Source organism: Acomys minous (genome assembly GCF_964271855.1).
Source record: "Acomys minous genome assembly, chromosome: 3".
In the NCBI taxonomy this organism is placed as follows: Eukaryota; Metazoa; Chordata; class Mammalia; order Rodentia; family Muridae; genus Acomys; species Acomys minous.
In genome coordinates, this window is record NC_140485.1 from 57,815,273 (window position 1) to 57,830,451 (window position 15,179).

Here is a 15,179-nt window from a genome sequence, read left to right on the forward strand (position 1 = left end):
GCGATTAAACACCAGCAAAAACAGCTTAAGAAGAAAAGGTTTGATTTGGCTCATGACTTGCTGCCTATCTCGGCACCATGGCAGCAAAGGCAACAGGAGCATGAGGCAGCTGGTCACACAAGGAAGCACAGAGGGATGAATGCTGGCTGCTCAGCTGGCTTTCTTCTTCCTGCTCATTCCAGGAGCCCATTCCATGAGATGACGTCACCCATATTCAGGGTCTTCCCTCCTCACTTAGACCTGTCTGGAAACGCCTACCCAGCGGTCAGCCTACTGAGAGATTCTAAGTCCTGCTAAAGTGTCCATGAACACCCAGCTACAGCAGATTCAGCCAGAGATGCAGCTGAGTGGAGGACATCTTGGATGCCACAGGCTGAGGTCACATCTGCACTGCACCAAACCTTCCTGTCCTGTTGTGAATGGCAGCCAGCCCCGTGTGGTCAGTGATAATCACCTACCTGTGTGGTGTGTGCCTCGGGTGGGTGTGCAGGGGTGTGTATGCAGTGTTCATGACGTGTCTTTGGGGGGGATGTTTGTAGATGAGATTGTGCTGCAGAGGTGATTTTGACTATTGCTTGCAGGGTGTGTAATCATATGGAGGGGTGACTCATGGGGTGTGTGTGCTTACAGGCTATGCATATGATCAAATGTTGTAACCACGTGAGACACAGGAGAAAGCAACTCCGTAAAGGCCAGATTACGAGTTCTTTACTATCTGGCAGTAGGGAGGATGCCTCATGCCTGAAAGACCTCCCGGCCTCTGAGAGATGCAGGGACATGGCTTATAAATCCCAAAACCATACTCACATCATACCAGAGGCGCGTTGTGGGGCAGAAGTTTCATGGGGTGGGTTTTTTTTTTCAGTTTAGTTGATTAAAACAATTTGTTTTGTGTTTGTGTTGTAAAACAATGGGCCCCTCCCCCAAAACTGCAGGTGTGACTCCCTGAGACCATCACACCATCCATGGATGCCGTCCATGGGGGCCAGGGAACAGCTGGGTGAAATTAGCTAAAACTAGGACAAAATGGAGTTACATTGATCAGCTCATTCCCCATTGGCCTTAGGGAAGAGTTTTACAACATAAAACAGTATATATTTGTGGGAAATGTTTATAGGACATGTGTTTAAATGTATGTGTTTGTGGGAGCATAGCTGGCATATTTCATTTGTACAAGGGGTGCACCTGATAGGTGTGTGCTATGGGGAATCACTCCTGCTTTGAGGCATGAGCGCGCCTCAGTTTGTACAGTACTTGTTCCTTTCACGGCCCCAGCTACCTTTTCTCTCCAGTTTGAAAGTTTCCTCCATCCACTCTGCCTGACCCGGATGAGTGGCTACCTCTTCCAAGTTGTCCATCCACTCTGCCTGACCCGGATGAGCGGCTGCCTCTTCCAGGTTGACCATCCACTCTGCCTGACCCGGATGAGCAGCTGCCTCTTCCAGGTTGACCATCCACTCTGCCTGACCCGGATGAGCGGCTACCTCTTCCAGGTTGCCCATCTCCACTTCCCTTGCCCTCTGCTGGCATTCCAGCTCTGGTATTTGTCACTCCCACTTAGAGATAGCACCTCTCTCTCTCCTAGTTATATGTACTTTCCTGAAGGCAACCCCCTCTAGATCACATCTCCACAGGACATGTCATCCATTGGAACACAGCAGGTAGTCAATAAAAAACTTACAGAGCCTGGGTTCTGAATGAGAGTGTTTGAACCTCGTAGCTGTCTGTTGGGTTCAAGTGTAACCACCGCTTACATGTCTGCCTGGCTGGACATTCGAAGTCATCCAGCGCTGAGTCCATGGGCCTCAGCATGCTGCAGAGATACGCTGCTAGTGTTTAACAGGGCACATTTATACAGAGCCCGTGGCCTGGAGGATACCCCAAACCCTAGGTGGACAGCAGACCTGGGGTTAGTGAGGAGGAGTTCTTCTGTTTTAACCCCTTGAATCTAAATTTTCATCCTCCTTCTTTCAGGAAGGTCTTCTTGAACAAAACCAGAGAAGTAATAGCCCTCCCAACCCCGCTGTGACCTGGCCGTCCTGTGTAGGTTATGTAGGGGTTAACTGATTTCCCACTGGACTATGAACCCAGAAATATGGTATAGCTGCCTGTTCTTGTTACAGGCCCAGGTCCAGTCACAAGGGCTTCCTAGAAAGTGAAGGACTGAGCAGGGGCAGGACGCTGGTGCCTGTCCAGGAGCAGCCATGCCTGCAGGCTTCCTAACACTCAGGCCTCACAGACGTGCCAGCAGCTCCTCAGCACTGAATCCCAGGCCTCCTGGAAAAACTGAGCAGAAAATCTGACCTAATTCTTGGACTGTTAAAAGCCTCAGTCTCTGCAGTAAGATTTGGAAGACACCCTCTCCCCCATCACTGCGAGAAAGTGTGATAGTCAGTTTTACATGTCAGCTCATTTGGCCAAGGTGCTCAGTTGTCATCCGGATCCCACTTGGGTGTTTCTGAGTGTTTCATATGCTAATAACACTTAACACAGTATATATGAGTAAGTAAATAGAGAGAGTATAGAGAATGCATCATGGATGGATAGATAGTATATAAAGGATAGATGATAGATAGATAGACAGATAGATTATAGATAGATAAGATAGATAGGATAGATAGATAGACAGATAGATAGATTATAGATAGATAAGATAGATAGATAGATAGATAGATAGATAGATAGTAGACTGATGGATGAAAAAGGATGGGAATAAACATACAACCCTGTTGACTTGGTTTCTCTGGAAAGCCCTGACTCACACAAGGACTCAAAGACTGAAACCAGACATGAATTTAGAGGGAAGAAGAGATCTTGGAGCTGACCCATAGGCAGAGGCCACCTTCCTCATAATTCCATAGAGCCAGAGGAACTTGAGACTATCACATCCCATTCTATCCTTAGAGACTGGGTTTCAAAGCCTAAGAGACACTGTCTAGTTCAAGACTACATCTTAAAACAAAGAATACCCCCTAACTCACACAGCCTTCCTCTGGTTCACTAGATATCGGCCACATTCCACTGCAGCCACAGGCATGGTCTCGCCCTTTAGTCATCTCTGCATTCAACATCACCTCCTCATTCCCACCTCATCCAATGGCGGCGTGAGCAGGCTTCTCCTAGTCTCAAGGGCACTAGTTTGGGCTGGTAAGGGTGGGGTGGACACCACAATGTACCAGAAGAATTTTTGCTATCTGAAAACTTCCACAAGAGGCTGCAGGGTTCCAGGAGGTACTCTGGGCAGATAGCCTGGCTCTGTGGATGTGAGTCTCAGACAGCTCATAATTCAACTCCTCTTATGTTATCCTGGCTACTGACTCTACAAGAAGTCACACAGGCTTCTTCTGGAGAAGTTCAGACGCTCAAAGCAACAAGCACCAAGATGAAGGATGCAAAGGATACTGATGAGTATCTCACAGAGAGAGGAGTTCAGGTCCCCCCTGAGACCTGACCAACTCAAGGTACTGGCCAACCTCAGCAATCTGAGGAGAAACCATATGGATGTCCTTAGTGGGACCAGCACCTCCTGTGCAACTTCTGTCCTGTTGAGATGCGCTTTCCCAGATTTGTAAATGCAACTATTCCTTCCCTGGCTTAGCACTCAAACTGGGGAGAAACAGACAACAAAACGGAGCCGATGGCTGCCTGCCTTGGAGCAGCGTCTTGAACACCCTCAGAACAGTTGCCCCCGCTGTGGCTGCACTGGAGGGAGCCACACTGACCTCCTTACACAACACACAGGTGGGTGATTCCTGGGCCTGTAGCTTCTTCCTCTAACTTGAGACACTCCTTCCTGGGAAAGAAACTGCAAGTGGAGGGGGGTGTGGTGGAGGGAGGTGTCTCATGAAGCCAGGAAGCTCAACCAGAGTTACAAGACACTCAAAGCCTCTTCCGGAGGCTACATATGCAGTAGGCAGTTGTGGGAGGACGAGACTCCTGGGAGGAACTGCCTGTAAGCTGGGCAGGCATGTCCAGAGATGCTGTTTTCACAAGGCCTCACCCACACTGGGGTGGGCTTTCCAGCGATGCAATTGCCTCTAAGGAGATGATGCTTTTGTAATAACCGCTTGCTCATGCAACCCCAATAAACTCAGAGCCAGGCTCGGAGGGGTTGTGTCTTTGGCCTGTCATTGGTAGCCTATCTATAGTGAATGGGCATTTATTCATATCGCCCCAGGACCCTCCCCTGGACTGGGAACACTGTGTTCAGGTGGGACCCTGTCTAAGTGGGTGGTAGGGGCACCATACAGTGTTTATCCACAAGCCCGTGGCCAGGGCTACAGAATATCCCCTTTTTTTCTATTTGCATGCCTCAGGGAGCTCTTGAAGACAGCCTGGAAGCCTGCCCTGATGCTGAGCCAACACTGTCTTGTGGCTGTCCCCAGGGATCTGCACAGCAGCCCCTTCCCCTCCGTGGAGATGGCTTCGACCCAAGACATGGTTGCCTGGAAATCTCTGCCAAGAGCAGATGAAAGGCAAATCTCTAGAGAGAAGTGTCTCCATTTTAATTGAACCCAGGTCTGCCATGTTTTCTCTCTCCAGTGATCCTGGTAGGGCCTCGGACAAAGGCTGTCCAAGTCCCCTTGGGCATCAAGATCCTACTATAAGGAGACAGAGTGAGAGGCCATGCAGAGAGAGTTACCAGAGGGAGCAATGAAAGTTCCAAGGGTATTTGTTCCAAGCTCCACACCCAGCTTGGCCCAAGTCATACCCCATAAGGTCAAAGGCACAGTGAATACAGGTGATGCAGAGTGTGTCCCAGTGAGCACAGATGCTCAATGGATATTGTCTTCACACACTCAGGGCCTCTTGTAACAACATCTCTGGCCATTACATCAGGAAGCCCAGAGGCAGAGAGAGTCAGAGACAGGACAGGGACAGAAAGAGAGAGGGATGGAGAAAGAGACTCGAAGAGAAATTGACTGAGACAGCAACGCAAAGGGATAGAGACACAAGGAGGCCGGATGGGTGTGGAAGGGAGGGGGTCAGGGTATCCCATGTGCAAGTCACTTGCTGTCCTCTGCGACTGCCAAGTAGAAGGTGGTGCCACCTGGTGGCTTGGAATCTTCCATTTGCCCAGCTCATTTGTGGTTGTGTCACCTAGGAAGCCATCCAAGCTGCCTGAGCCTCAGTTTCTTACATATTGAATGGAACAGAGCAATTGGCACTGCTCTGTGGAGAAGGTCACTGTGGAGGAGACTGTCACTGTTGGGAGTGGAATTGTTCAGGGACCACAGCTTTCCTATTCACAACATGTTCCAACCTAGAAACTCTGATTTTAAACAAGTGAAGCTCACATAGACATGACCCCTTTCCAGCTCCCCTCTAGAGCCCCTGAGTGGCAATGGGCACCTAACTCTGCCTGAGGCTATAGAGCTCCAGGCCTGACTGAATAGGATAAATAGAAAGGTTCCTTCATCTTCTCCCAGAGATATGGAGATCCACTTTCTGCAGACCCTTCAAGCCCAGGGGACCCAGTTGCTGCCCCCAGCCCCTGACAGCTGGAATGTGCGGCCCCAGGTGGGGTGGGCTGCTTCTGGGGAATACAGCGGTTTCTATAAGTATTTTCCTAGGAAAGGAATGAGGCAAAACCCTTAGAGAGCAATAACACATAACAACTACTCCAAGAGCTGGCTTCTGCCAAGGGCTGCGAGCCTGCCAGTCCCGAGTCCTCTGCAAGGTGACACCACTCTGCATCGATGGATGATGAAAGAAACACAGAAGGGGAGACACTGAGTTGCTGAAGCCTTTCCCCCACAGGCCTGCTTCTGTCAGGAATGCAGAGCCCCTACCCTCTGACCCAACCCTTGCCGAGCCCTGCTGCCACTTCTCCCTGCACAAGACTTACCTGGTGCCAGGCATAGAGATGTACACCTTCAATCTCAAATCCGGCGTGGTCTATATGGCAAGTTCAACGCCTCCTGGATACACCTGAGTGACGGCCTGTGTTGTGATGCCCATTTAGTGCTACAAAGCTCCTGAAGGTCATAGGCTTTTCGGTGACATCAGCATCACCCAGTACTAGGAGCTCTATGGCCTCCTAACTGCCCTTGGGCGAAGTATTCATCCTTCCTGAGCTCACTGCCTCATCCCAGAGCAGGACCACACTGCTTCCTGGGGAGAATTCGGCGAGCGGCAATAACCGCAGCCACAGTAGCAATTATTAGCGTGTCATTATTAATTATTAACATATCAAAATGGCAACTACACGCCACATTAATGATTCATGAGAGACGCTCCCTCCTGTAGGGGACATATTAGAAGCTCAGTACTACGGTTTTCAGCCCAGGGGGTCCCCGGATAGAGGGGATCTCTGCAGTAGCACCTCGTTCCAAGTTGTGCCCAGGAACCATTAGCAATAAACATTTTAATTAACTTGCTGTGACTTATGAATTAATTGTTCTCATCTGGCTTCAGGCTCATGATGTAGCCAGAGCTGTCCCCCTGTAGCCAGAGCAAGCCTCAGCTCTGCGGACTCAGGGACATAGGGGAGAGTTTGCGATTGCTTCCTAGCAAGGGTGACTAGCTCAGGGCTAGACCAGAGTGAGCTGGGGTGCTGTAGGGAACTGTCCACAGTCTGGGTACTGAAAACACCAGCACTGTGGCTACTTTTTTTTTTTTTTTAACACTCTGCTTTATAGACACTCCCACACCTACTCCACTTCCTGGTCTTAGTAGCCCTTGTTGGGAAGAATCAAAGGCAAACAGTCTGCCAAGGGGCCCATCGTGGACCATTGCCTATCTGAAACTGAGTGGCAGTAGCCTTCCCAGCCCTGAGCCTTCACGGGGTTCCAGTCACTCCCTCCCAGGCAAACAGTCCTTCTGTCAGGGACCGGTAAGACCGTAGATGAATCTGAGTTTTTAAATTATAAAGTTATAGTTATGGCATGGCTATGAGCCAATGTGACCTTCATTAAAAGCATTAAGAAAAGCAGAGCTATAATTGGGGAAGGGCCCTGCTTGGGTTATAGCTGAAAGTATTGGGGGGACACCCCAGAGACCCCAATGGCCTGGGATGAAGAGCAGACATGGGTGCCCAAAGCGCAGAAAACCCAGCGGGCCCCCGCTGTCCCACTGCCTGCCCCCACCCCACGCTGCACAGCTGCGGCTGGCTGTATGGATAGGGCTCTTCCCTGTAGCTAATGGATCAGATGAGGCGGAGGGCTGCAGCCCCTCCCCCACATGAGCTCATCTTGGCTCCCAGTCTGGGATTTGGCCAATTCACAGACAGCGAGTCCCGATTCCCGGTATGCAGGGCCAGCAGCGCCATGTGACCGATGAGAACATAAGGGACTCTTCTTGGGGTCATTTCCTCTTGTCTTGATTCCAGGAATGAAAGCAGCTCTCTAGAGGCTGTGGGTTTGTTGTCCCTCACAGATTAGCCCCAGGTGCTGGAAGTATTTCTTTTTATTTCTTTTTATTTCTTTATTTATTTTGCTTTTTTGAGACAGAGTTTCTCTGTGTAGCCTCGGCTGTCCTGGACTCGCTCTGTAGACCAGGCTGGCCTTGAACTCACAGCGATCCACCCATCTCTGCCTTCTGAGTGCTGGGATTAAAGGTGTGCGCCACCATGCCCGGCTCACGGCAGTGTTTCTATACCAAAGGCCCCACTTGTCCACAGCACAGCTCAGGGTTCATGTCGTCAGGGTGTCCCTGTGTTTGCAAACATGTAAGTGTGAATAGATGTGAACCTGGACACTAGTGAGGGTGCACTCGGGTGTGAGTGTGAATCTGTATAGGTATGAACCTATGTGTAACTGTGTGCCTATGTGAGTGTGTACAGGCGTACATTGCTAGGAGGGTGTGCATCCTGTGTGTGGAGGTACGTCGGTGTGTGTGGAGAGATGTGCATGAGGGAGCAAGGACGGCATACTGCTCACTGGGTGGCTCATCATGAAAGGATCCGTCTGCATAAATGATACCCAGCCGCAGAGCAGCCAGCCTAGCACACAGAACCACGGCCGTGTTCTCACTGTGCTGGGACCGTGTTCCCAGCACTGCCGCCCATGTTCCTGCTGCTGGCATAACACACCTGTGTGTCTTTGGCATGTTCCTTGAATGATAGAGACATGAACTGGTCATAGAAGCTCACTGAGGTGGAAGACAAGGGAAACACTTCCTTATGGGATGGGATAGGAGAGGGGAGAGACCAGGTGGCCGTGGCCCTGCCCCTGTCCCCGTCCCCGCTAACCAGGGCCCACTCTCTCCAAGACAGGACCCCCAGCCCCATCATGTCCACTTGTCTTCAGTGTCCCACTCATCTCCACCTTTTTTCCCTTTTCTTGTCCCGTCCCAGACTGAACACCCCCGACGGCCTCAGCAACTGTTCAAACACCAGTAATGCTCGTTTCTCACACCCGTCCAGTGGCTTTCCTGGAGTTCACTATGTGTTGGGGGACCCAGCACATAATTTCCTTCAGCCTGCCTTGGGGGTATTGCTCAGACATAGTTGGGTCCCCCAGACTGCCCAGGCCAGCTCAGGCACCACCATCAGAATGCAGTTTGGAAGGAGATGCACCTGTGGAGATGCAGCTTGTGTGTCAGGAACTTGGCAAGAAGAAAGATTGGCAGATTCACACGCTCTTTGATAGAGCTATGCCAGGCTTGCCCCAAGAAGATAAGAATTACTTCACTCATTTGTATTCCCTGTTTGTGCCAGAAGGCCAGGATTTCATCTGGAAGTTTGAGGCTGGCTTCGGCTCCGCCCACCCTGCCAACACAAACTCATTCCCAGTGAAGAGCTAAGGTCCAGCCCCCAGCCTCACACAGGGGGGAGCACTTTACATCTGACAGCAAGACAGCATGCTCTTGAGCAGCTAGAGGGATGGCTCAGAGGTAGAGCCCTCTCTGCTCTGCCAGAGGACCCAAGTTCAGTTCGCAGCAGCCATGTCAGGTGGCTGTGAGCCACCTGTAACCCCAGATGCAGACCTGGCACTTCTGTGCTCTGAAAACACCTGAGGTCATCTACACACACACACACACACACACACACACACACACACACACACACACATACACACACACACACATACACACACACACATACACACACACACACACATACACACACACACACATACACACACACACACACATACACACACACACACACACACACCCAGAGAGAGAGAGAGATACACGTGCACATTATTTAAAATAAAACAAGGGCTGGAGAGATGTCTCAGCAGTTGAGAGCACTGACTTTTCTGACTTTTCTTCCGGGTCTGTGTTCAATTCCTGGTAGCTCACAATAGCCTGTCACTTCAGTTCTGGGGATCTGAGTGAGTGCCAAGCCCACAGGTGGTACACAGACATTCATGCAGGCGAAACACTCATACATATTAAATAATAATTTAAAATTTAAAATAAAATAAAATCTCTTTTAAAAAGAACTTGTGGGAACACAACTTTGCTTTCTGTTCAGATGCTTTTTTTTTTCTTTTAAGACAGAGTCTCTTTTTATCTAGCCCTGGCCATCTTGGAACTATCTATGCAGACCAAGCTGGCCTTGAACTCACAGAGATCCACCTGCCTCTGCCTCCCAATTGCTGAGATTAAAGGTGTGCACCACTATGCCAGGCTTCTATTCAGATTTGACTGGGGCACATCTCCTACTAGCTTCTCGTCGGCCAAATCATGTGTTCACTTAGGTAGGGACATCCCATACGCCTGCCCACCTTCCTTGGTAAATGTTTTCTCTGTTCAGACACCTCCTGAGCCAGAGGCCAGTACTGCCAGTGATCTGTCTCCCAAGAAGCAAAGTTTCCCTGTGTTGCCTTTCAGCATACATGTACACACTCTGAGAATACACCAAAACCTGCTATGCAGAAGTCAGGCCACAGATTCACACTCACAGGTCCCAAAGAGCCAAAAGACACTGCAAATGAGTTGTGGCGAGCCAGCGTCTTCCCACCATGGTGCCAAGCTTAGCCTGAGCCATAGCATCAGGCTTTCTCTCACAGCAGACTGCTGTTGGATCCTTGCCAAAAAACCCCTTTGGGCAGATCTCACAGTGCCTGCCTCATTTCAACATCACTACATTTAAATATGTTCATATTAGTGGTGCTGTGTTCTTTTTGTTTTGTGATTTGTTGTGCGGTTTTGTGTTGGTATTTTTATTATTTATTTTTTGGTTTTGCTTGTCTTGTTTTGTGTTTAATTTTGTTTTTAACTATGTGTGTGTGTATCATGTAGCCCAGGCTGCCCTCAGACTCACTATGTAACTGAGGCTGGTCTTGAACCCCTAGTCCTCCCATGTGCTAGGATGACAGGCATGTGCCTCACTTAATGTTTACCTGTTTAAAACGACGACGTGAAAAAAAATGAAAAAAAAAAAAAAGAAAGAGAGAAAATGACATGAAAGCATGAAGCTGCCCCAAGATGACAGCGTGGTAGGAACTAACTCCCAGCCCCCTGGGTCCAGGTGCTAAGCAGCCTTTGCTTTGCCTACCCAGTGCCCTTCTTTCTTTCAGTAACAACTCTGGCTTCTCAGATGGCCTCCTTCAACCCCTGAGAGGTCAGGAGATGTGAGCCTCACCAGCAAGCATAGCCCCTGTGACTTTGTTCTCTCTGCCTGTCTCTGCCTCTCCCCCTCCCCTCCCCTCCCCTCTCCTTCCCCCTCCCCCTCCCCCTCTCTTCTGTCCTTATTGGATACAGTATGTGGATCTTCCAAGAACCACCTTGGCATCCACAAGAAAGCCCCTGTCCCAGAATAAAGCCTATGTGGGGGGGGGGGAGGGGGGAGGGGAGTAGGGCCACAGACAGAGAAAGCAAGCTGTGGCTGATAGAGCCTGAGTCTGGGTCCAGCCTGTATTTGGAGTTGAGTGAGTGTTCCCCCCCCCCAGCTGAGCTTGAGGCCTCTCTGACCACTAATCTGGAGAACCCGAATGAAGGGGGACTGTCCCAGCACAGGCCCCCCCCCCCGCCACTGGCCTTTGGGCCTGAGTCTTGTGAATGGAAGCCAAGGCTGTGTCTGCTAAGCCCTCGGGTGACCACAAACACCCATCAAAAAAAGATATTCAGTCAATGAAACTCTCTTAGCAGCCCTAGTCCAGACAGCTCCGTGACAGTAACCAGGTCAGTGGAGACTGAACCAGGGCAGGCAAGAAGCTCAGAGACTCTTGTGAGGAAGTTCAAGACTGGTGGAGTGCTCTGGTGGCCACACAAGCACGTAAAATTACTGCAGTAACAAATCTCACATCTAAAGTTAATGTGCCTTATTTTGTATAAATCAAATAAGAACAACTTAAAACAGAAGAAGCAGGAGACTAAGAAGATGATTTAAAGGAGCTTACCCACTGACCAAAGGTGACGATTGCAAGTGATTGACAGGTGCCAACCATGTTAAGCTCAATAACCCACAATTATGCAACCTTTCTAACTATCGAGGAGGTCACTGTGTTAACTGACCAGACTCCAGAAAATAAATGCAACAGGCACGTTAGTTGTTTTTTTTTTCCATCGGCGACCTCGTCCTGTCCACCCCTCTCCCCCGGCATCTCTTCCTCCTATGCTCAGACACCTTTTTCTCCGCCATATTTTATGGTGGGCTTTGACGTATTCCCACCAGCACTGCTCATGAGCCAAACTCTCCCTCCATTTTACCTAAAGGTGGCCAATCTAAATCTCATGTCGGTGTTATTTCTATAGACTCTGCCACAGCTGTGCTGGTGGGTCAGCTCACCAACAGACTTCAGGTTTGGGCCACAGCGTGTGGTTCCGTGGTCCTTGGCACAGTACCAGAAGTCTCACTGAGTTGAACATAGAAGCCCACTGGCGACCTCACAGAGGTGAAGGTGCTGGCTCCCAACGTGGAGCCTCATGTAGCCTGGGCACGAAGGTCAGTTTGTCTCTGCAGGTGCGCAGGGCTGTGCTCTCTGGCCATCCTCCTGTCTGTATCTCCACCTGTTCTCCCTGTGGCCATGCTCTGAGGATGGGTTCCCGGAAGAGTAACTGCTGACTTGCTCTGCTCAGTAACTTCCGGGTAGAGCCAGGGAAAAGCCTGGGACTAGTGTGATACTGAAGGAAATAAACTGCTCCCCTGGAGGGTCTCCGGAAAGCGGTAGGGAGGGCAGAAGGTCCCATCCTTCATCTTCCTGCCTTCAGCTGTGTGTCTGGGGCAGAGTCACAGCAGAAGGAAGGCGGTGCCTGGAAACATCCCAGCTCATAAGCAAACATGGACTTGTAGACTTAAAAAGAAAAAAAAATACACACACACACACACACACACACACACACACACACACACACACATATATATATATTTACAACCCAAAGCATTAGTGGCTCTGGGTGTGAGCAGCTGTCCTAGGAGAGCTTGGGCTGTTCTTCCTGGCTGAGGGACCTCACGGTGTCCTGGCCTTGCTGCAGAGGTACGAGTTGATGGTCTCGGATCTGACTGTCATGGTCGGGAAGTCCGGGAACAGAGGCATACAATCAGCTGCACTACAAGGACCCAGCCCGCGCCTGCCTGTGGGAACACAGGTCCAACGGCGCAGTCCATGCTGGAGAGCACTAGTGGGGGGTTACGGGTTGGAAACACATGGAAGCTTTTGGCTTTTTCTTTAACCAAGTTTTGGTTTGGGTTTTTGTCCTGAACCCTGTGTTTGAGCTTTGTCTCTGTGCTTTGTCTCTCTTGTTTAAAATGATTAATCTGGGCCGTGGGCGTGCCCGCCTTTAATCCCCAGCACTCGGGAGGCAGAGGCAGGTGGATCTCTGTTAGAGGCCAGCCTGGTCTACTACAGAGAAACCCTGTCTCAAGAAAACAAAACAACAACAATACCCCAATGTCCTCTTCTGGCCTTTGCCTGTATGCACACACACTCACACTCACACACACTCACACTCACACTCACACACCTTCCCGCACAACAGACATGTGCCTGCGCCACACATTCCCAACACACTCAAAAGTAAATGTTTTTATAAAGCTGCGCACAGTGCTCAGCCACTGTCCTGGGCCTAATAAGCGCTCATTGCTGGGGAGGAGGAACCTCAGGCCCAGCCTCCTACAGGCAGCCTGTAGCAGAGAGACCCTCTGTGAGACTCCTCCATGCCTCAGTCTCCCTGCCAGTACACTAGAGAGAATAAAGCTGGGCCATGCCTCTCTGGATCCTCGGAGGAACGGCAGGCTAAGGTGAGTGCTGGTTGGCTAAATAGGCTAAGGTGAGTGCTGGTTGGCTAAATAGGCTAAGGTGAGTGCTGGTTGGCTAAATGAAGCCTGCACGGTGGCAGTTTGGGGTCTGACCCATCTCTCTACCCCTGGCTCCCGGAACAGTGGCACCAACAGATGCTCAGCCAAAGTCAGGAGAATGAATGACCTTTGACTCCTACTCAGCCAAGTGGCCTGTATATTTTCTTATACAGAAACACAAAAGGAGGTGCTTCCTGCTTAACCCTAGAAGTCCTCACTTCGCAAAGGCCCCCCATACTCCCACATTCTCATAGGCCATGTCTCCCACCGTGTGCCCCCTACCAGAGGCTACCCTTCCAAAGGCCTGGAGTTCCCACAGTCCACACCCTTCCACATGCCTCCCCACTCTCGTCTTTGCACAAAGGGAGATGTGCGATCATCATGGGGGAGTCGAAGCCCCCAGGATTTTCCCCTTGGTGTACAAGTTCATGCTAACTCTTTCCTCAGCTGCCTCTCCCAGAGGAACTCCTGCCAACCACACACCCCTGGGGAGGGGATCATCCACCCACAAAAACAAGACCCCCAAACACTGACAGCCTGCTGTGACTAGGAACTCAAACTCAGGTGTAACTTGTCTTCCCTCCCTGGGGAGGAAGAGAGGAGTAGCGGTTGTCCCCTCGCTATAGCAGTGAGTGTGGCTCCCGCTACAGCCGTTTTCCATAGACGACAAGTTGAGACAGACTTCTCATACTCAGGAGCCACAGGGCCTGCAATGGAATCCCAAGGAGGTGGCAGGGCAAAGGGCAGCAAGTGGCCATGGAGTAAAGGAGCATCTGGAGCAGGTCTGGGTTCTTAGGAAAGCACCGAACAGCGACGCTTGGTCCCTCAGTACCCCGGCTGGCATAGTCATTACCCTCCCTTCCCCTCTCCTTGGTCCTTCGGCTGGCTCACCTCAGCTTTCCCGTCCACCAGTTCACACCCAGTTACCTCCCAGCCTGTGAAAGCCTCTGCTAACAGAGCCTTAATCCTGCTGTGTATGGAGCATAGGCCTGCTGGATGCAGGAATGTGTGCAGAGGTGTACCTGTGGGTATGCATGCAAGTTCACCTGCTATACGTCTGTACACAAGTGTGTCTGCACAAGCATTTGTGAGAGTGTATACATCCATGCACTCGGAAGAGCATGCATTGTGCGTGTGGGCAAGGGCACATCTGTGTATGTGGATGTGCACTGATACAGGAGTGAGACTGTGCGCACATGTAAAAATGGGTAGGTGTGTGCGTGTGTAAGACATGTGTATACTTTGTGTATGCACTTGTTTGTAAATGTGTGTATGAAGCGTACACAAGCCTGACTGTGCACATGTGAACCTATGATTCATGAGTGGAAAAGTGTGTGAATGGCTGCATGTGTACCCGTGTGTGCAACGCATGCAGGTGTGTTCATTTCCCAACTGAAAGCACCAGGAGCTGGCATGGGGTGGGCACAAGGAGAAGCTGAGAGGCTGTAACCAGCTCTCAGTGTGGTTATTCTTGGCATGTTAAAGTCCCCAACAGTGAGGAGGGTGGGGGAGTGAGAACTGACACCAAGCCTGGCTGCCTTGTCAGACACCTCTGGCTGCACCAGCACCTCCAAAATCCTCTGAAGTGGCTTGAACAGCAGGGTACGTGTCCTGCTCACTGGATGCACCACCTGGAGCCTCGCTGGGGGAAGATGTCAACTCCTAGTCAGTTACTGCCCTCCTGTTGTGATCAGTGCCTGGGGGTTGCCTTTGCCGTCACAGGCAGACTGTCTTTAAGGCCACTTGCCTTCTTTTTACTCAAATGTGAGTAACACGAAGCTACGAGCCAACCTGTAAGGAAGAAACACTGCAGGCAAGACCTACCTAGACTCCAACTGTGCAGCCCAGAGGATACGACAGAGACACATGCACGTTTGTCAAGGTCCACGAGGAAAATGGATACAAGCTGGTACCTCAGGGAGACAAGAGCTTCGTTCTTCGGGTCAAGATGGAAGCAGGAATTGGAAGCGCACTGTCTCATGTGGGT